Source organism: Bactrocera tryoni, chromosome 3 (genome assembly GCF_016617805.1).
Source record: "Bactrocera tryoni isolate S06 chromosome 3, CSIRO_BtryS06_freeze2, whole genome shotgun sequence".
In the NCBI taxonomy this organism is placed as follows: Eukaryota; Metazoa; Arthropoda; class Insecta; order Diptera; family Tephritidae; genus Bactrocera; species Bactrocera tryoni.
This window is the reverse complement of record NC_052501.1, coordinates 70,548,281-70,571,621: the sequence shown is the minus strand read 5'-3', so window position 1 is coordinate 70,571,621 and position 23,341 is coordinate 70,548,281. Positions and strand designations below refer to the sequence as shown.

The window sequence follows — 23,341 nt, the reverse complement described above, 5'->3', positions numbered from 1 at the left end:
ACCTAAAGTTGATCTAGTAACTACTTGAACAGTGAATTTTTGATTTAATGAAGTATGACAAATAGCTGACATATGGAAGAAGTCCTGCCCCAATAGGGAAGATGGTTTTGTATATAGCGAGTTCCTTATTACGAAGCATAATTACTCGATTTTTTTAAAATTCATATTTGAGAGTTTCTATTTTTGATTTGATGTTAAATAAATAGAAGAGACCAACATCAGTCATCAACAGTTCGCTCTTCATAGTAGCAATTTCCCATTTTCCTACTTCCAATGTAAAAATTTTCGTGATATCGCGGCTAAAGGTACATTATTAATTTATTTTTTATTATATCTTATATTTTATATTATATTTTTTATTTTATAGTCAAATTAGTTTGACATTTTATTTCCGTTATTGGCACAGAGTTGTATTCGCCCGGCTAGCTCAGTCGGTAGAGCATGAGACTCTTAATCTCAGGGTCGTGGGTTCGAGCCCCACGTTGGGCGCGAGTTATAACTTTTTTATTGCTGTTTAAATAAGTAAAATGAACTAATGTTGCAGAAAAACGCTTAAAAATACAAAGTACTCAAAAAAAGGAAATTTTCTAAATTTTTTTGTTTTCATAATTCTGCAGTGAATCAGTTTTTGAGTGAAGTAAACTTTTAATATTGTATGCCTGAGTAGAATTTTCTCTAAAGGCCGTTTTCTCAATATCTGCTTAGCAGCCATCTGTTCTGGTTAACTTAACCTAGACTACTTCCTTTGGTAAATAACCTTTTTTTAACCAGAACTTAACTGACAGATACTCTGTTAGCCAACCCTAAATCTTTTGAAAAGTAAAAATCAAATGGCAACGATGACATTTCCGTTATTTGTCCGTTATTCAAGAGGCCCATTAGCTCAGTTGGTTAGAGCGTCGTGCTAATAACGCGAAGGTCGCGGGTTCGATCCCCTCATGGGCCACTACAAATCACTTTTTATCAAGGAAATGCGTTTTCCTATTAGAACGAAAATTTTAGCGGAAGCATTTTTCAGCGCTTTTGAGGTTTTGGGTTGTAAAAATAGTACATCGAAATCTATATACATATGTGTTTATATGACCTAAATTATCTGTTGCCTTATCTCACGTCGGACATTTTCCCCTCAGATTTGTTTGAGTAGTGCTATCGAGGAATATATGTACGTACATACTTAACCGGTTTTAAAATATATGTAAGGATCTTAAAATTGATACTTAATCAAAAACAATCCATTTTCTTAGACAATTTCTTAAAATTTCCCACACGCCGGTATCATTAATCAGTTTTTTTAGTGCTTTGCTCTTAAAGTTTGTACCTATATTATACAATTGAACTTCCATAATTCGAACTGCTAGAACTCGAAGTTCTCCATAAATCGGTCCTATATACCCCGAGGTTTTCCATAACTCGAACTTCTATATTTCAAGATTCTCCATAATTTGAACTTTTATAACTCGAAGTAGTCCATAACTCGAACTTCCTTAATTGAAGTTCTCCATAAATCGAACTTTTGAATTGGCAATATCATACATACTTATTTCCTTCCATAACTCGAAGGCTCTCTAACTCGAAGTGTTTTTTGTGTGTTATAGTGGTTCGAATTAGTGAAGTTCCACTGTATATACTAATCATATATACAATTCAGTGAAACTGTCTCGTTATCTTCGATTATTTTTGGCACCTTGAACATTTCGTTGATTTGAAAATTTATTGCGAAATTTCATATTTACAATCGGTAAAAATAAGATAACGCCAGAAATTCAAAGCAGGTAGACCATAAAAGTGCAGGGTGAGCGGCCAAGCAGACTGTTGAATGCACTGCTTAGATAGGGTTTTTGCATTTGATTTCTATGGTGCATGAGCCATTGCTCATATCTACCTGAAAATAATCTTTCGACGACGTCAAACATACTTCTAATGTGTACTGAGAACTGTGTACAATATGTACATTAGAGCGGGTCGATTTTTTTTTAATTAGCGATTTTTTTTAATCTTTTGACGACGTCCAACATACTTATATTGTGCACTATGTGCAATTTGTACATTAGAGCGGGTCAGTTTTTTTTAATAAATTTTTTTTTATAAAAATCGTGTTTGCAAGAAACGTTTCAGGAGAGTTCTAACAGAGTATGGGTTGAAAACCGTTTTCACCCTGTGATTTTTAAGGCGAAGTTTAGAAAATCTGAATAATCGGTTGTATGGGAGATATGTGATATACATACATATACATATGTGACCTGGTCTACGGGAAGGGGGCTTAGGTGTCAAAAAAAAGGAGAACAATTAATGAGATAAAGAGAAACTGACAATTATTTTTAACAGCTTTTCCCAGAAAACTAGTTTTAGCACGTTAGCTCCCTTTTCGTAGACCAGCTCACATATGTATGTACATTAGGGTGATTCAAAAAAATTTTTTTTTTTTTCAATTGGTACTGCAAAAATAGGTTCCTAGACACCCTAAGAAAGCCTCTCCAAATATGAGTTTTTAATTGTAACGGGAAGGTCCTCCGCCTAACGGTTTTCTATTTTTTCTTATTATCAGATAGAAAAATTTATATCTCGCTTCCAACTACTTGAAAAAATATCTTGTTAATTAGGTTTTGTAGGAAATTGAATGCTCTAAAATATGGTCTCTCATAATTTTTTTCGTAAAGCCAACCGTTTAAAAGATATTAACGGTTGAAATTTGACTATTTTTGGAAAAATTTCTTTTTATTTCTTATTAATTTTATAACTCAATGAAAAAAAATATTATGAATGATAAAAACACATAGTTTTGTAGGAAATTTACTGCTCTATAAAAATGGTCTACTATGATTTTTCGATTAAGTTAAGCGTTTACGAGATATTCATCGTCAAACATTAATGCATATTAAGGTGGATCAAAAAAAAAAATTTTTTTTTTACGTTTGATACTCTGAAAAATAGGTTCCTAGACACCTCTAAGAATACCTCTCAAAAAATCTATTCATAATAATTTTTTTTTATTGAGTTATAAAATTAATAAGAAATAAAAAAATTTCTCAAAAATAATCAAACTTTAACTGTTAATATCTTTTAAACGGTTGGGTATACGAAAAACTCATAAGAGACCATATTTTAGAGCATTCAATTTCCTACAAAACCTAATTAACAAGATATTTTTTCAAGTAGTTGGAAGCGAGATATAAATTTTTCTATCTGATAATAAGAAAAAATAGAAAACCGTTAGGCGGAGGACCTTCCCGTTACAATTAAAAACTCATATTTGGAGAGGCTTTCTTAGAGGTGTCTAGGAACCTATTTTTGCGAGTACCAATTGAAAAAAAAAAAAAAAAAAAATTTTGAATCACCCTAATGTACATACATATGTACATATGTATACATAAGAGTGGGTCGATTTTTTTCTTTCTATAAAATCTCGATTTTTTTATAAATCTTTTGACAAAGTCATACATACTTACATATTGTGTACTGTGTACAATATGTACATTAGCGTGGGTCGATTTTTTTCTAAAAAAAAAAAAATTGTAAAAATTGCGTTTGCGTGAAATATTGTAGGGGACTTTCTGAACATTCTTGCCTAAGAGGCCATGGGTCGAAAACCATTTCCAGCCAGAGTGTTTTAAGGCAAAGTTTAAAAAATTTGAATAATCGCTTGTACAGGAGATATAATTGTCTGATCTGACCGATTTCGACAAATGATCAATATCAAAATCCGAAAAATTTTATTCGGATATATCAAAGATTGACGAACAAGTTTTTATGATCCCTAAAGAACTTCGACGTAAAAAGTGCTGGCTCGAAAAGAGTTTTACACATAGTCTCTTAGGCAAAGTTGCTCATAATGGTCCATACAGCATTTCCCGCATATGCGATTTTCTCGTTTTTTTATGACACCTTGTAAATCAACCCGCTCTAATGTACATAATTTTTCCAAGAATTTTCGAAAAAAATGATTAAGTATGTAAACAAGGTAAATATTAGTACATACATATGTATATGTATGTAGGTACGAAAACATTTTCGAATTTTTCGAAGAATAAGTTTAAGTCAGTAAAGAAGATAAACATTAGTATTGACAGGAAAACTCTTTAGAGACAGAAATACATAATGTTTTTTATAGAATTTTAAATTTTTAGCGTACAGTTTGAATACAGGAAAGGATTGTTGCTAGTATTTATCAATTAGAGAGCATATTTTCGAAAAACAGGGTGTTTTTGAACACGATATGTATTTTATTATATGCCAAAAATCTCTGAGTTTATGATTAGACATTAAGTTTGCGTTTATGACTAGAAATTAATTCCATTTGTTATATTTTTTTACCACACAATAAAATTAATATAGCATTATAGATTTAATTTTACGAAATTTTGTGTTTATTTTCATTTATTTCTTCATATTTAATACCAGCCTTAAAGAAAATGAAAAAATAACAAAAAAAAATAAAAAATTATAAAAAAAAATAAATTATAAAAAAAATTAAATTATTAAAAAATTAAATTATAAAAAAATAAATTATAAAAATAAATTATAAAAAAAATATATAAAAAGAAATTTCCGCCCAACGTGGGGCTCGAACCCACGACCCTGAGATTAAGAGTCTCATGCTCTACCGACTGAGCTAGCCGGGCAAGTAACAACCGTTACACCGAATAGCGGATATGAAACGACCAATAGGCTCCCGCACTACATTCACAACAAGCGTAGACGCACAGAAGGAGCACACGTAACGGCGAGAAGCAAACAAAAATTAACGGGAGAGTGAGGGAAGGAGCAGAATATGTAGTATAGCAACACATTGTGAGCGTAACATTAGCTGTTGGCGTAAGCAAAGTAAAGGAAAATCACCGAAAATCACCTATGAAGGCGAGTTAAATATAGCAGACGGCGTGGTTTTATATTTTTGAGAGATTATTTTTTGTTTTACCTTTTCTTCACTGCTTACATGTAGGTTTATCTTATTTATCATAATGCGTGCGGCATTGCACAATTTTCGACTCATAAATTCACCAGTTTTTTGCGAGTTTCATAATATTTGTGAGCGGTATTTATATTTATGTGTGGTCAGAATGTTGTCAACAGCTAACACCTACACATATATATCTTTAATCTGTATATATTTATGTAAACATGTAGGTAAAGGTATGTCGAAAAGCGCATGGAGGCCAGTGTGGGCAGTTGCGTATACGCAACATTTGTACGCACTGTGAGGGAGGAAGGGTAGCAAGCTGAAAAGCATTTCGGGGGCACATAATGCTGTATTTATGTTGGTTTTTAGTGAGGTAGGCCCACAAATATCAACATATAATTTTGTATGCGTTAATAACTAGATACTGCTAATTGAATGTGTATGTATATATGTACATACATTAGGGGTGTGCAGAAAAAATGTAAATGTATAAAATTAGGTTTAAGAAAGGGAAACTGAGGTCTTTTCATATATAGTTTCGGTGAAATTTACCTGAGAAAAAATTTTACACTAATTTTTAAGGTTGAAACGCATTTAGATTACATTTTCAAACTTCATTTTAAGTCGATATTGAGGAAATGGAGTAGAGGCAGATTTATTTTTATGAAAAATATGAACGCTGATATACACTGTAATTATAAAATGTTAACGTTTTAATATTGAATGTGGTCTATGACAAATTTTATGTAGATATTTTGCCAATAAAATATTTTTCCTTACAAGTTCTCGATTTTGATCGATCGGTTTGTATGGCAGCTGTATGCTATAGTGGTCCGATCTGAAAAATTTCTTCGGAGATTGTAGCACTGCTTTTAAAAATGCTCTATGTTCAATTTCGTGCAATTATCTTGTCAAACAAAAAAGTTTTCTATACAAGCACTTGATTTTGATCGATTAGTTTGTATGGCAGCTATATGCTATAGTGGCCTAATATAAAATTTTTTTTCAGATATTATAGCGCTGCTTTTAGATATGCTCTATGTTCAATTTCGTGAATATATCCTGTCAAATAAAAAAGTTTTCCATACAAAGGCTTGACTGTCTCAGAAAATATATTATGTGTGTTAAAAACTTCATTGCTGCTTAATATACTTTGCTCAGGTTTAAAAGTGTATCAAAAAGAACATCCCTAGTACTCAATTAATTCATATTATATACATACATAGCCAACTATTTCACTTATGTAACTGTATTTGTACTACCTATGTATATACACTCTTTGTCTGATATGAGGAAGTACGCTTCTGTTGCTAGGCACATAAGCAAACTTACTTGTACACTTGTCTTTACACAAACAAATCTGCATGCAAACATACATACTGTACATATGTATATGCAGTACTTAAAATAAAATCCGAGAACACAACAAAGCGCTTTGCGTATGAAAATGAGGTCAACTGATAATATAAAATGCAGCGGTGGAAGGAATTAATTATGCTGGCGTTCAACAAGCCGCAGCAAGCACAACAACTAGAACAACTGATCTGAAAAAGAACAATGTACAAGCTGAAGAGATTCATTGTTGTTATGCGGCTTCAGTGCCTGTGCTCAGGCTATGTGGCGTTGAATCAATTATTATTTATTTTTGATAACACTGGGGGAGTATGTACATACTTATGTAAATATATGTATGTATTTTTATGTGTATGTATTTATATAAATATGTACTAAATATAGCGAATCCGTCAAATGCTGGTCAGCTGTTTTTCCTACCTGAGAGGTGGTATTGATCAGTTGGCTTATAGCTAACTACGATCGGAATCAAGTGCTTGTACGGAAAATTTTTTCATTTGACGAGATATCTTCACGAAATTCAGCACGGATTATTTTTTTAAGACAGCGCTATAATATCTGCAGAACTTTTTCAGATTGCATCACTATAGCATATAGCTGTCATACAAACTACAGAAGAAAATCAAGTTTTTGTATGGAAAAATATTTCATTTGGCAATATGTCCTCAGGAAATTATTCATAGAGCTTTCTTAAAATCAGCGCTATAATATCTGAGAAAAATTTTAAGATTGGAATGCTAAATCATGTAGCCGTCATACAAATTGGCCGATAAAACCAAAGTCCTTCTATGGAAAACTTTTTTATATGACGAGATATCTTCATTAAATTTGGCACGGATCATGATGCGGAGCAATGCTACAATCTCCTCCGAAATTGTTCAGATCGGAGCACTGTAGCATATAGCTGTCATATAAACTGACTGACTATATTTAAGTCCTTGTATGGGAAGCTATTTCACATGACTAGATGTACTCACAAAATTGGCCACAGAGAATTCCTGAGGGCAGCACTATAATATTTGAAGAAAATTTTCAGATCGAACCACTTTAGCATATAGCTGCCATACAAACTGACCGATTAAAATCAAGTTTTTGTATGGACAACTTTTTTATACGACGAGATATCTTCATAAAATTTTACATGGATGAATATCCAGAACAACACTACAATATCCGGAGAAATCGTTCAGATCGCATCACTATAGCATACAGCTGTCATACAAACTTCGGATCAAAATGAAGTTTTTGTATGGAAAACTTTTTTATACGACGAGATATTTTAATCAAATTTAGCGTGTATTATTATCCAGATCCAGGCTATAATCTTCGAGGAAATTGTTCAGATCAGACCCTTATAGCATATAGTTGCCCTGCAAACTAATTGACCAGATTTAAGTTCTTGTATGGAAAACTTTTTTATATGACGATATTTCTTCAGGAAATTCGGTATAGCTTATTATCTAAATTAGGGCTATAATCTTCAGAAAAATGTTCAAGATCGGTCGACTATAGCTTATAGCTGTCATATAAGCTAAACGATCGATATCAATTCTTGTACTGGAGCTTTTCTATTTGAAAAATTATATTCCAGTAATTTGGCATTAATTATTATGAAATTCAAAACTACAGTCATTACAGCTTCGTTGCATCCGAAGTTAACGTAATTTTTTGTTTAATTTAATTTTTCTTATTGTTAACTTCGTTACCTTTTTTCTTTTTACGACAGTTTTAAGTCCACTTAATCCTCCAACAGCTAACTGCTTAATTTATTTGTTTGAATTCCTTTGATCGTCTTTGAAAAGTATTTACGCGCTTGCTCACTGTTATGTATGTATGTATATAGTAGTATGTATATATTATATAGTTGCCCGTTGTTTGCCTGCTGGCGGCAAAGTTCTAAAAGTAATTCACTAAGTAGCTGCGAGTCTGTAAAAATAATGAATTCATGTTTTGTGTTTTGTTTTCTTTTCAGATTTTTTCAAAGTTATTTAAATTCTACTTAAAAATATAACATTTTTTTTACCTTTATTTTCATGTAAGCAATTTAACGTAGAATTGTGCGATACATCAAAAATTGCGGCTCTTATTAAATTGTTAAATAATGGTATGAAAATAAATAAAATAAAAATTGGGGTTATTTATCTCAGAATTCGAACGCTTTGTAGTCCAATTTTTAAGAATAGAAGCCGACTTGGAGCTCGTATTTTAAGAATAGAAGGCGATAGCTGATCATTTCTTGCCAACTTTTGGTTCATATATAAACGAAATCTGCATAAGACTTAAGCCGGAGCTTAAATCAGGATTTTAGTAGTATTTCGTTCATGGCGACACCTATCGGTTATATTTTTTTTAGTGAAAATATTGTATTTTTGAGGTTAAATATACATATGCACTAAATATAAGTTCAGACAATTTCTGCTTTGTAAACGTGCTTTTTTGTTGATTTTTGCTTATATCGTAAGATATATATCTAAAAAATATATGTAATCAGTTGGAGTAACTGTTCATTGTGCATGTAACATCTTCACTTAGCGCCTATTAGCACTTTATAACTAATATGCTCAACGCTTTTCAAACAACAACGCCACCCAATGCCTGTGCCAGCGCCTTCTCTCCCACGTAAAGAATTCTACGAAAATAGTAAATTCAATTTTCACATTCCAAGCAAAAACTAATAGCAAAAGTCATGTAATTCCATACAAATAACGCCGTCGCCTTATTGCCGCTCTTATCTCAATGCGCTTTCGAAATAAATTAGCAGCGTGTGCTTTCGCTAGAAAGTCGCTTTCCAACTATTTCTAAACGAAGCGTTGTAACGAACGCATTTGTTTGGCAGTCGCGCCTGACCCACCTCAACCCATTCGCTATTCAGCTTTTGTATGCCGCTTCCCCTGCGACCCTAGCACGGCACTGACTCATTTCATAGAACACACACATACAAGCGCGCGATTCACTAGCGAAATAGTTCGGGCAACTGTTTGCTCGCCGTTTTTGTTGTACTGCCGCTCGTTGTTCAACATCTTCATTGCTGGAATTTCTTTCCCACTTTTTGCTTAGTTCTGTTGATTGTTTTGTTTTCTACATTTTGTTTTGTTTTCTCAATTGTTTTGTTTTTTTTTTCTATTTATTTTTATAGACTTTCAATGTCACTCCCTATTGTCGTTACTTAATTTCACACTCGTACGAATTTTCTTTATTTTAGTGGTTTTATATTTTTTCCGAGTATCGGCGCTAGTATTTATTATTATTATTATTGTTTTTATACCCTGAATAGGGCTCTTAAGTTTGCCATGAAGTCCGTCTGTATGTACGCGAATTATTTCCTCAGCTTTTGAGATATCGATTGAAAATTTGCTCATGGTCTTTTCTGCCCAAGAAGCTGCGCATTTGTCGGCCGATTTGATATTATACCACTATAGCATGTATGTATGTAGCTGTCATACAAACTGAACGATCAAGATCAAGTTCTTGTATGAAAAAATTTTTTATCTGAAGAGATATCTTCATGAAATTTGACACAGATTATTTTGCAGAGCAATCCTACAATCTCCGAAGAAATTGTTCAGATCGGATCACTATATTATATAGCTGCCATACAAACTGATCGATCAAAATCCAGTTCTTGTATGGAAAACTTTTTTATTTGTCGAGATATCTGCATGAAATTTGGCATAACTTATTATCTGAGGCATTGGTACAATCTCCGAAGGAATTGTTCAGATAGAATCACTATAACATTTAGCTGCCATACAAACTAATCGATCAAAATCTAGTTCTTGTATTGAAAACTTTTTTATTTGACGAGATATCTTTGGCAAATTCGGCAGAGATTACTGTTAAAGTGAAGGCTTCAATCTCCGAAGAAATTGTTCAGATTGGCCCACTATATTATATAGCTGCCATACAAACTGATCGATCAAAATCCAGTTCTTGTATGGAAAACCTTTTCATTAGTCGAGATATCTGCACGAAATTTGGCACAACTTATTATCCAAGGCAGCCCAATAATCACCGAAGATATTTTTGAGATCGGCCTACTATAGCATATAGCTGTCATACAAACTGAACGCTTCAAATCTAAACACATACCTCTTTATACCCTCTAATGCTATAATAAATGCAAGTGTGAAGGGTGAACGGTATTATAGCTTCGATGAAGCCTGCGTTGTTGTTGTTTTTGCGATTTCCTATCCTTTTTCTTATTTGCTGGTTCAATGAATTTTCCTTGCAAAAGTTGTTTTTGTTTGAAGTGATTTGGTTTTGTGGGGCGGTGGCGCTCTCTACGCATAAATTCGCGTTTTTATTACGCATAGTTCTTGTTGTTGTTGTACAATATCAAGTTTGTTATTATTATGGCGCCTGTACAAGCACATACACACAGTTATAGTTTTGTTTTGGCGCTGATAACGCACTGATACGCACTTTCAAACGAATATGTATGTATGTACATACATATGTGTGTGGTTTGTGTGAGTGCGTGTGTTTACTTTTGCGAATATGAATGGTTTATTTGCGATAGGCACGCAAATTTAATGCGTTGCCAGCTGCTCGCGACAGACAGACAAACTTTTCGCTTGTGCGTAGCAGTTTTTTTTTCGCCTACAAAAACAAATAACAACAAATGCCGCGTGCCAAAGCAATGCGAATCGGGCAATGTCTGCAAAAGTACGCTTCATTAATGAAGTTTCGCACACTTGTCTGTATTGTTGTTGTAGTATTTTTTTCTACGCTCATAGTTTTTTATATTTAGCCCAATATTGACATAAATAGTCGCAGACGGTTTGTCTGTGAGGCCAATTATGGTCGCAAACGACCTTTATGTATGTATGTATGTATGTATTTATTTACATATGAGTATTTATGCACATATGATTATGTTTGTATGTATGTATGTCTGTATATATAAAAACTAGTGCGTAAGCATGTAGATAGTAATTTTGGGTAGCGCTCTTATTCGGTTATGATTTCTTTATGATGACAACACTCAATGGCTAAATAAGTGCTGTTATGAGCAGTGACGAATTAATCAGTGTGTTATCGTGTCCTTCAGAATGTGACTGGGAACAATTATTCGGGCATTAGCCTCTTAAGTGCTCGAATTGGACACAATGTTGGAAATACCATTGGGTAAACGAGTCGGTAGTCTGATATTCTCTTTCGTTCGAACGCTGGACCTATGGACCTTCACTGAACTTGTTAGGCGCTGGTTAGCAACCAGAACTAGTGTGACTGCGAGATCCTACTGGCCCAAAGTGAACTGTAAGAGGAACTGACTGGAAACTGGCTCATAGGTACACACGTGTGACTAAAGATTTTGTCGGACACCCTAACGCCAAAGCTGTATGGAGGAGGGCGTGGTGAAATCATCTTCTCACTTACTCCTCTATTACCCGTCATTTGCCACACTTATATTGAAATACCTCGGCAGACAAACCGTTATAGAACCAACCGAAGCGGCTGGGATTGGGACTAACCGGCTTCATACATAAGTATGTGATGAGCTCAAAACGTTTCGTCGATCTATGGGCTGTTGCAATTTAAGATGTTTTTGGGTAACAGTAGGAACAGATATCTGTCCAAGTGAGATGCATAGATTTTGGATCAATCTTACGACCTGACCTAACCTAACTTAACCTAATGTTATGACCAAAAATTAAACTTAGTTTTATTATAACGACAAAGGTTTGCCATGATGTTTTAAAAAAGACTTCGGACAAGTGATCGGCATGGCTGGCTCGAATAAATATCAGAGGTTCAATTTCGTCCACTTTTTACAGCAACTGCGACCGTATGAGACCGTAAGACGTTAAACGGTAGCTGCGTAGACAAGCGACTCCACATAACACCCTAAAAAATAGTTCAGCAGTGTTAAATCGCACGCATCTTGTAGTGGCCTCCTCCTGCGGTTCGAGTTAAGGCCATCACCAAGAGTTCTATTGGTTGTTTCGTTGGCTGTATGGCATGGAGCGCCGTCTTGTTGGAACCAAAGACCCTCCACACCGACATCATCCACCAATCCAGCAACGCAAAAGTCATTAATCATGTCTCAATTGCGTTCCCCATTGACTAAGACCGGCTTCATTTTTGAAGAAATGTAGACCAATGATTCCCCCTGTCCATAGATCACACCAAACATTAGTTTTTTAAGTATGTAACGGCGTCTAAATAATGGCTTGTGGATTATCATCAATCCAAATGCGACAATTTCCATTTTTTAATGTACTCCTTCAAACAAAAGTGAGCTTCAGCGCTGAACAAAATTTTATTGTGAAAATCGGGTTTGGTGGCCATCTCGTTTTCCGGCCATTCACTGAAAGAGTTAGATTTTGTAAGCCCGCACATCAAGATGCTTTCGCAAAATATTCCATAAAGTGGATGGGCAAAGCTGCAATTATTGCGCGTGATGGCGGCTGGTCTCATTCGGGTCTTCTTCGATACTTTGCTCCACTGCAGCAATAGCGTCTTCGGTGCGCTCTATACGATGTCTCAGAGGTTGCCCATTATTCTTTAGTATGAACGTCGCTCGGAACCGATCCATGGTTGCTCGTAATACTGACACTGCTTTCTTAAGTCTGTTCATTACAAAATGGCAAATCAAACTTTGACTAAGTACCGTTTTCTAAACATCTGGTTAGTACACCATCTGTCAGTTAAGTTCTTAACCGAAAAATGGAGTCTTAATATCTGGTTACAAATTATCTGTCAGTAAAGCTCTGGTTAACTTTACCAAAAGATAGGTGGTTTTATCTGTTTAGAAACCTTCTGTCAATTAAGTTCTGTCTAACTTTACCGAAAGACGGAGTCTTAGTATCTGGTTAGCAACCATCTGTTAGTTAAGTTCTGGTTACCTTTACCGATAGATGGTGTCTTAGTATCTGGTTAGCAACCATCTGTTAGTTAAGTTCTGGTTACCTTTACCGATAGATGGTGTCTTAGTATCTGGTTAGCAACCATCTGTTAGTTAAGTTCTGGTTAACTTTACCGAAAGTTGGAGTCTTAATATCTGGTTAGAAATCATCTGTCACTAAAGTTCTATCTGGTTGGTTCTGTTTAACTTTGCCGAAAGAAGTAGTCTTAGTAACTGGTTAACAACCATCTGCCAGTTAAGTTCTGATTAACTTTACCGAAAGATGGGCTCCTAGTATTTGGTTAGAAACAAGCTGCCAGTTAAGTTCTGGTTAACTCTACCGATATAACGAGTCTTGGTTGAGTTGACCAGAACTTAACTGACAGATGATTGCTAACCGGCCCTAAATCAAGTAACTGTTGTTGGGGAAATCAAAAAGCTTCCGATGGATCACATTCGGGATCGTTTTAGAAAACATATTACTTACTGTCTGCATTATTCCTGCATCCCAGCGAAGTAAACATATCACAGACTACTTCAATTGCGCAATTTCTGCCTTAACTTTCTAAAATATAATAAAAAGTTTGTCAGACAGAAAAATAAGATAAAATCAAATAAAGCAATTCATAACAAAAACTTCCACAATTACATAAATTAGACGAACAATAATCCCTTGTGACTTTAATAAATAATTCTGCGCGTATATCTCAGCGCTGCCTTTAAAATACATTTTATTCCGCGAGCAATACGAAATTTTTCGGTCTTTGAAATATGTGCTAAATGTGAAAGGTACTGTTCTGTTTTTTTTTTTGGATCTATTAAATAGACACAAATGTCTAACTTTGTGTTGTGCTAACCCTGACCTCAATTATCGCTTGGCTCATCGCTGATCGCACAGCTTTCGTTTCGTTCTTTCTCTTTTGCGCTATCAGCAAGCCACTTTATTTTTGGCTTCACGTACGCGAGCAGCCGTCATACGTTTTTTGATCTTCCGGTGAGCATTTCGATTGTATTTCATATTCGTTTGGTTGGACTGCGGTTTCGTGCGTCACTTCGCACTTTGTTTTTAGATTATACACACTCGTACTTATATTTATGTATTGTATTCATGTAGCCTACTCTGTATATGTATCAGTTGCGGGCTTTAAGAGTTTGTCAATTAACACTTTGTAGATATAGTATACGTAGCATATGAATATGTACCACCTATTGTAAACTATTTGTTTTGTTTCAAAGAGACAACTTAGTATAATGACTATGGGAAAAAATAGTAAGACTTTGTTCATAATTTTAAATTCTTAATTTAATCTTAAAAATCTATGTCGTGCGCCTCAAAGTAATCTCACTTAGTCGCAATACACTTGTGCCAATATTTTATCCAATCCTTAAAAAAATTGCTATATATAGACGAATGAGTATTAGAGTGAAATTTAAATTAAAAAGTCTTACTATTTTTTGCCCATAGTAGTATTTTCTTAAAATTTTGGCGAAATTGTCACTAATACTCAAATGTTAGCAAACGTAAGTAAGTAGGCTCTAAAATTGGACCTTGCTTTCATACTACATAAGTTTTCACCTAAAAATTGTTTTCAATAAATCACTTTGAAGACATAATCTCTGCTCATTCCACTTCCAAATATTCTCAAGTCACAATATTATTCAGTGTAAATTGCGCAATAACAAAAAGAACAAAAATATTATTTGAATTTATAGCGCTCTTGAGGAACGAAATAATCTGCGAAATGTATATAAAATACATATATACAAGCAGAGATAACTGTGCAGTTATATGTTTGTGCGATTATTTGTATAAGACATTATAAAACTATTTATTTTGGCGCCAGCGCAAACGTCACAGTAGCAACTATGAGCCAACAGGTGTTTTTTCAACAGTTTTATATACATATCTACATATGTAGTTTTTAGATTTCCATTAGGGTGGTACGTAAATCAGAAGTAGATAAAATAAGCTACAAAAGTACTGTAAATATAAAAGTATGTACATGTATAAATGATCAGCTTGGTAGCTAGGTGCCTGTGTACATATGTATGTATGCGAACTAGTCACTCAATTTTTAAGATATCGTTCTAAAATTTTGCACATTTTCTTTTTTCGCCAAGAAGCTGCGCACTTGTCAAAACCACCGATATCTGACCACTATAGCATATAGCTGCCATACAAACTTATCGATCAAAATCTAATTCTTGTATGGAAAACTTTTTTATTTGGCAAGATATCAAAACGGAATTTGTTGTGTATTCTTATCTACAACAACACTATAATCTCTGAAGAAATTGTTCAGATTGGACCCACTATAGCATATAGCTGCCATACAAACTGAACGATCAAAATAAAGTTCTTGTATGGAAAACTTTTTTATTTGACAATATATCAAGACGGAATTTGTTGTGTATTATTGTCTACAACAACACTATAATCTCCGAAGAAATTGTTCAGATTGGACCACTATAGCATATAGCTGGCATAGAAACTGAACGATCAAAATCAAGTTCTTGTATGGAAAACTTTTTTATTTGAAAGTGTATCAAGACGGTATTTACTGTGTATTATTGTCTACAACAACACTATAATCTCTGAAGAAATTGTTCAGATTGGACCACTATAGCATATAGCTGCCATACAGACTGAACGATCAACATCACGTTCTTGTATGGAAAACTTTTTTATTTGCCAAGATATCAAAACGGAATTTGTTGTGTATTATTGTCTACAACAACACTAAAATCTCCGAAGAAATTGTTCAGATTGGACCACTATAGCATATAGCTGCCATACAAACTGAACGATCAAAATAAAGTTCTTGTATGGAAAACTATTTTATTTGAAAGTGTATCAAGACGGTATTTACTGTGTATTATTGTCTACAACAACACTAAAATTTCCGAAGAAATTGTTCAGATTGGACCACTATAGCATATAGCTGCCATACAAACTGAACGATCAAAATAAAGTTCTTGTATGGAAAACTTTTTTATTTGACAATATATCAAGACGGAATTTGTTGTGTATTATTGTCTACAACAACACTAAAATCTCCGAAGAAATTGTTCAGATTGGACCACTATAGCATATAGCTACCATACAAACTGAACGATCAAAATAATGTTCTTGTTTGGAAAACTTTTTTATTTTACAAGTTATCTGCACGAAATTTGGCACGGATAATTTCCTAATCCAATGGTACAATCTCCGAAGACACAGTTTCGATCGGACCACTATAACATATGCTGTCATATAAACTGAACGTTCCTGAACCAGTTATTGTACCGAACACTTTTTTATTTTACGAGTTATCTGCACGAAATTCGGCGCGGCTTATTTTCTAAAACAAAGCTACAATCTTCGAACATTTTCTTTGGTTTGGACCACTATAGCATATAGCTGCCATACAAACTGTTCGATAAAATTTTCGGTGCGGTGGTTGCTTTTGATTTTTTGCTATAAAAAAAAACAAAAAATATTTCAAATTGCTGTTCAGAATATTTTATTATTTTTTTCATTACAAAATTCTGCAATTTTGCAAACCACTTTCAGTTTCGCCAATTTATACCGCCAATCAATTTCAAACTTATCTGCTTTTTTGTCTCACCGGCATATTTCGCTGTTAGACTTTATCTGCTTATATATTATATATGCATACATATGTACATATGTACATACATATGTCTACAAATGATCAGCTTGGTACATATGTACATATACATAGTGGAACCCGTGTCTTTTCAATCGGTCATTTACTCCCAATTGCAAATAAGCAAAAAAAAAAGAAACAAATAAAATAGAATACAACAAAAATACACACAAAGCAAAAACAAGTAAAAACCATGAAAGAAGAAATTAATTCACATTACTTCTACGCTCATTTTTATTGGCAGAATTCGCATTACTTTCATGTGTGCAGGCATTTTACTGCAATGCTTGTTGTTGTGATGCTAAGCGGCTGTTCGTTGTTGGCGTTGTTGTTGCGCTTGTTTACTCTGATTACTATTGTATTTTAGGTTTTCTTTTCATTTATTTTTCAAGAAAAATGTTGTTGTTTTTGTTGCTGCTGCATGTGCCCGTTGTTGATTTAGATTTATCGCCCATATGTATGTGCAGCGCGGTCGCCGCGCACCGTTTAAGCGAAGTCTTGCGCATTTTATTGCTATACTTTTTATATATTTGTATTTGCATTTGCATTTGATCTTACTTTTTTACATGTGTATGTGTGTGTGTGTGTTTGGCGATACCTATTTCCACCATAATAATGCCTTGTTGTTATTGTAGCGCTTGTTGCTGCGGCTGCAATCAGTTTCGCTGTCATGGCTTCGTCTCGTACATTATTATTATTATTGTTGGTTTTTGTTGTTTTTCCTCCGCTCGCGTCGCATTGCAATTGACTTCAATTGAAAGCGAAATTTGTGCGGCTGCCTTTGCATCGCTCGCGCTCCTCCGCCCCCTCCTCACGGCGACACTTTTTGTGCCACATTTGCACAAAATACACACGTACACATACACACTCATAGCCGCTGCCTGTGGTTTGAATAAATCCATAAATAAGCTAAACAAATAAATAATGCCATAAAAGCGTTGGAAAAAAAGCGCGCAGCAAAGCGGCTGGCTGCGCCTACCCACAAACATACTGGTTTAATCAAATAAATTTTGCGGTCACACACAACAATTTGAACTAAGTGAGTGCATCACATTTTTTTTTTATATTTTTTATTTGCCGAAAATAAATAAAATAAAATTTCGGCGAATTAGCTGAATTTACACACGTCTGCGATTTTGATTTAGCGCAAATTTATTAATTTATTAACAACTTTTTGAAATTTATGGCAAAAAAAAATTAAAATTACAAAATTTTTTTTATTTATTTTCCATTAAAAGAAGTCTGAGTGAAGAAAAAGTAATTTTTTTTACTGCTTGTATTATATATTTTATTATATGCACGAGTATGCCATGACGTATACTTAACTTTTTGCCTATAGTGTAACTGCTCAGAGCAGAGATATGTATGTGATAGAGCACAGTATAGTATACCGTCAACGCAACAAAAGCACAGAAAATTATTAATACACATTTGCGTAGATGACGAAAAAGTTAATAAAATAATACAACAACAAAAATCAATTTTTTTGGAAAATTTATTTCATATGTAACAAAAAAGTACGAAAATTGTAAATAATTTGCGAAATATTTAATTATCAGTATTTATTCTGTCCCCTTCAAAGTAATCTAAACCAGATGCAGTACGTTTAAGCTAACGATTTTTCCAGTCCTTGAACCGTTTATCATAAGCACTTTGTGGGAAGGCTCAGCACCTTCAGCGAATTTTGGTTTTATCTCTTCGATCGACTGAATACGGGTTCCACGGAGCGGAAATTTCAGTTTGAGAAGCCAAAGAAAAACACAAGGAGCCAAACCTGGTGAATACGGTGGTTGATTGATGGTATTCATTGCATTTTTAACTTTAAATTCGGTCACAATCGTGGCTCGATGCGATGTTGTATTATCATCGTGTAGAATTCCTGAAATTGTTCTCCCAAAATTCCGACCATTTTCGACGGATGTACTCAAGCAAACGCCTCAATACGGCCAAATATAACTCCTTATTGACCATCTGTCCGCCCAAGAATAATTTCATGTTGCACCAAACCACGAATATCAAAAAAAAATAAAAAAAACAATAAGCATCACCTTGATTTTTGAACGGCTTTAGCGTGGTTTTGTTTTTGGTTTTGCCTCGTTTTTTTCCTTCCATTTTGATAATTGTTGACTTGCTTGCAAGTCAAACTCATAAACCCATGTCTCATCGACAGTTGTTATGCTCTCCATGAATGTGGCATCGGAGTTCGCACGATCAAGCATGTCCAAATAGACCTGTTTGTGGTACTCTTTTCGAAAAAAATTCAGCTTTATCTGGACGAGTCGAGCAAGAACGCGTTTCATGCCCAAAATATTCACCAAAATCTTTCGAACTCTTGCCATTTCTCCAACACTTGTCTGCCGATTTTCAACCACCGTACCATCCTTCACTTTTTTGATATTTTCAGTTTCAGTTGAAGAGATCGAAGGTCGTCTAGAACGAGGCACGTTTTCGATGATCTCTCGACCGTCTTTGAAGGCTTTGTACCACTCGTAGACTTATGTTTCTGATAAAATTGAATCAGCGTAAGCCTTTCTCAACATTCGAAACCATTTCGCACACGAAATTTGTTTAAGAATACAAAATTTGAGACAATTTCTTTGTTCGATGTTTTTATCCATTGTAAAAATCGCAACGCAATACTGAGGTGTACCGACTTAAACAGCTGCTGTAAACAAAGTAGCTGACAGAACGCGCTCATATTTGGCATAGTAATTAAGAACAGTCTTACCAGCTTAGCAAAATTTTTTCGAAAATTCTGCGTCAAAAGCAGGTCAAAAATCAATGTTATGTTAACAGTTTCCTTCGACTATCGAGGATTGGTGAGCTCCGACTTCCTACCGATCGACCAAACTGTCAACAGGGAATACGATTTGAGTGTTATGAATCCTTTGAACGAAGCTATTCGTAGAAAGAGGCTGGAATTATGGACCAGCGCCTCTAGGTTTTTGTACCACAATAATGCACCGTCGTATACTGCATTGATACTTCTTGAGTTTTTCGCCAAATTTTCAACCAATATCGTGACTCAAACGCCGTAGTCACCTGATTTAGCTTCGTGTGACTTCTGGCTATTCAACGAACTCAAACGACCGTTCCGAGGAAAGCGTTTAGAGTCCATTGAAGACATTAAACGTGAATCGTTCGAGGATTGAAAAAAATATTGACACAAGGGTATTGGGGTCTAGGAGGACTACGTTGAAGTGGACGACATAGATTTTGAAGAATAAATTAAGAAGTTTAAAAGTATGAAGAAAGTCTTATTATTTTTTGCCCATTCGTTATATAATCGTATAATGTTATAATCCACACAATGTGTACTGGCTTAATTACTTGTAAATTTCCATACTGGAAGATCACATAAATCCCCCACAATCCTTAGTAAGACTAGTAATACTCGTTCTGAAGCGTTTTAAGCTGTTTTTTCAGTGCGCTTGATTGCCTTTCTTTGCTGAATTAATTTTACAGCCATTAAGCGAAATATTTGCAATGCGAAGTAAGCAATACTAGCCAGAGTACTAGTAAATAAGAAGGAGAAGCAAATAATTACAACAACAACAGCAGTTGACAAATGGCTATCAGCAGCCAACAATCAACAATCAACAGCAAATAAATCCGAGAATACAACAAAAGTAAGAAAAAGTGAAAAACAACAATAAATACAGCAGCAAAAAAAGGTCAGTGGCAGTTATCATACGCCTGCGGATGCCGGTTTATGGCTGTGCACCACAATCCCCTACATGCACCCATAAATATCGTAGTGGCGGCGACTGCCTACAATGGGGCCGGCGTTGCAGACTTGATTTTTCTGGGACTTGCGTTCTAATCAATGCGCTTGTGCATGTGTGTGTGTGTATGTATGTGTGTGTGATATAACCACTGCTGAGTTGCACACATGCAAGCGCAAACACACACACCAACATATTTGTTGTGCGGACTTACGTTGATGAGGGCCTGGTGTGGGGCAGACGCCAGCAGCTCTCAAGGTTATCGCACGCCACACAAGTGAACTCATGTAAACGCAGCGCCATATTGGAGAACAACAGTGGAGTAGCAACAACAAAAAAGTACAGAAAGTGGCAAAAACAAGAAATAACAATAAGAAAGCCTGCCTGCCTGGCTGGCTGCAGTCGAAAGTAGGAGCGCATGAAGCTTGGCGGGTTGGTCGGGTGCTTTCGGCGCGCAGCTGCCAAGTGTGAACCATATGCCTCTGGTGTTGGTAATGCGAACAACGCAATAAAGGTGCGAACGCTGCTTGCCGAGTGATGTGCCAGTGATGGTCCGTAAGGGCTGGCTAGGTGATAGCTGACTGCTAAGTAAATATGTACTGCATATAAGTAAATAATACTTGTAGCGGCTATGAAGATGTTTAGTTAACGCAATCGCAGGAAAATTTTACTGTTGCATGAAGTAGCCTGAGGTGTGTTTTTAGTCTATTTTTTTTCAAAATACTGTGTCGGTGATACCAGAATTTCTCTGTCATCCATAGCAAAATGTGTAGGGGTCGAGATCGATATCAAATTGAACTGGAAAATGAATATTCAGAAACGAATTGAAAAAGCTTAATACGCCATATTATACGTGCAAGAGAATACGCAGCAGGAACTGAGCTCTAAAACCGAATACAGTCAGAAATACAGAGAGCAGATTGTCCGGAGTTTACCGGAGCTACTAAGTCTTGCTCGACTGATGATCCCGTAATAACCCAAATAACTGGTTGGAACAGGAAGAATTATGAACCAGCTCAAAACAAATCCGGTTAGATCAAGCTATATTCTCTCAAAGTTGGATTTCAGTAGTTATTTGCAGGGAAGAATAATTTCTAAACGTGAATGGAAAAGAGGTTTAACAGGAGCGCAGGATCTCAATCCATACCGACTGGTTTAAAATGAGCTGCGAGGTAGGGACGAGAGTATACTCCGAGGATCTTTATATCTCTCACAATCCGTCTGCCAAACTCAGCTGACATCTTCCCAGCAGCAGTACTAGGTAAAGAGACGGTATTGCTAGCCTTATCGTCGCCAAAGATTAATTCCGACGTAGTCTAAAAATGTAAGAATACTTTAGCTCACGTGCAATCTAAAACCGCTTGTCCATAATTTCGTCAACGGAAAAGTAGACGAGTTGGTCAAGTCAGTGGCCTGTTTAAACGAATTCAATGCAAAATCGTGCCTGCTGGGAACAATCAAGATATCGATAAAACAGTTTAAATCGTCGAAGTCAAAAGCTAAGTATTGCAAAAGAAACCGTTGGGAACCATTTAGATAAGGCGCTATACAAAAATAAGCTCGACGGACGTAAAAAAATCTATGGATCGAATTTCCAGCTGTTAATCGCAAAAACAAGTTTCAAACATAAGCTCGATTAACGTAAAAAAATCCAGGGACCGAATTTCCGACTGTGACTCGCAGCAAAAACGATTCATTTCTGAAGCGAATGATCACTAGTGATGAAAAGTGGGCCACTTACGGCAACGTCAAACGAAAACGGTCGTAGAAAAATTGTGGTGAGCCGACGCAAACAGTTGACAAAGCAGGACTGACGGTCAGGAAAATTTTGCTATGTATTTGGTGGATTTGAATGAAAATCTTTATGTATGAGTATGATAATCTTGTCTATAATCCGAACATTTGAAGGAAGCAATCACCCAGAAGCTGCTAGCTTTGGCTAATAGCAAAGGAATTGTGTTCTATCAGTACAAGCCTAGGTCACACATATCGATAGTTAGTCGCCAGAAGCGCTGGGAGCTTGGTTGGAAGATTCTTGTGAATCCACCTTATAGTCAGGAACTGACACCAAGTGATTATCATCGTTCCCGCCTATGCGCCAGAGTTTGTTAGGCAAAAATTCGCTTCAAGAAATCCTTGTATAAATCGGCTGTCATAGTTTTTTTTTTTGGAAATGAAACTCTATGAATGTTGTATTACTTGCATTGAAATCCATTATTTTTGGGTGAGATTGGAATCAACATGCTTTATGTTAGAAATTTTTCTCTACTTGAAATCGTCTGACTATCATAACTGTAATAAATTTCTAAGGCACTACAAGCACTTACTTATAATTGCTTTTCCGTAGCAGCTATACTATGTCTGGCTTGACTTACTCAATATCATCCTAAATGTAGGCAACATTAATAGCCAGTTTCCTATCGAGTTTCCTATAAAGTGGATAAAGGTCAAGGTCTTCCAGTGCTCTCCGAGTTATTTTGTACGCGCGTGTTTGATATTTGCATCCTTTAAAAGTAACCAAAACTAAAAAAAAATTATCGTTGCCTACATTTAGGGTTTTTTTTAGCAAAGTCTCACACCTAAAGTTGTAATAATGCCATGAAAGTAAAGTTTGAACTAGTATACGAAAGTTTAACTACCTTTAACTACCTTTTATATGCAGTTTACATACCAACAGCTAATATTTCCTTAATAATTACGTCATTAGTATAATAGAATACCAATTAGTTTGAATTAGCGCTGTAACGATTTAGCCGACTTTATTTATTACCTTCGCTTCTAAGCGCTTAATTATTACTATAATGAAAGCAATTTATTTGCATTTTTCGCGCATTTGATTTTTATTTGTGTTATGTGCATGTATGTA

At 35.2% G+C, this 23,341-nt stretch overlaps 1 protein-coding gene and 3 non-coding genes across 4 annotated transcripts in view; 3 read left to right on the top strand and 1 right to left on the bottom strand.

The window, feature by feature from the left end:
• LOC120770309 (ecdysone receptor) overlaps positions 1-23,341 on the top strand; it is a 283,075-nt gene that overhangs the window by 36,428 nt on the left and 223,306 nt on the right. The gene's annotated exons all lie outside the window — the stretch shown is intronic.
• On the top strand, positions 417-489 carry Trnak-cuu. The gene has a single exon. It is a non-coding gene; the product is annotated as a tRNA-Lys (tRNA).
• Trnai-aau lies at positions 873-946 on the top strand. The gene has a single exon. It is a non-coding gene; the product is annotated as a tRNA-Ile (tRNA).
• Positions 4,547-4,619, bottom strand: Trnak-cuu. The gene has a single exon. It is a non-coding gene; the product is annotated as a tRNA-Lys (tRNA).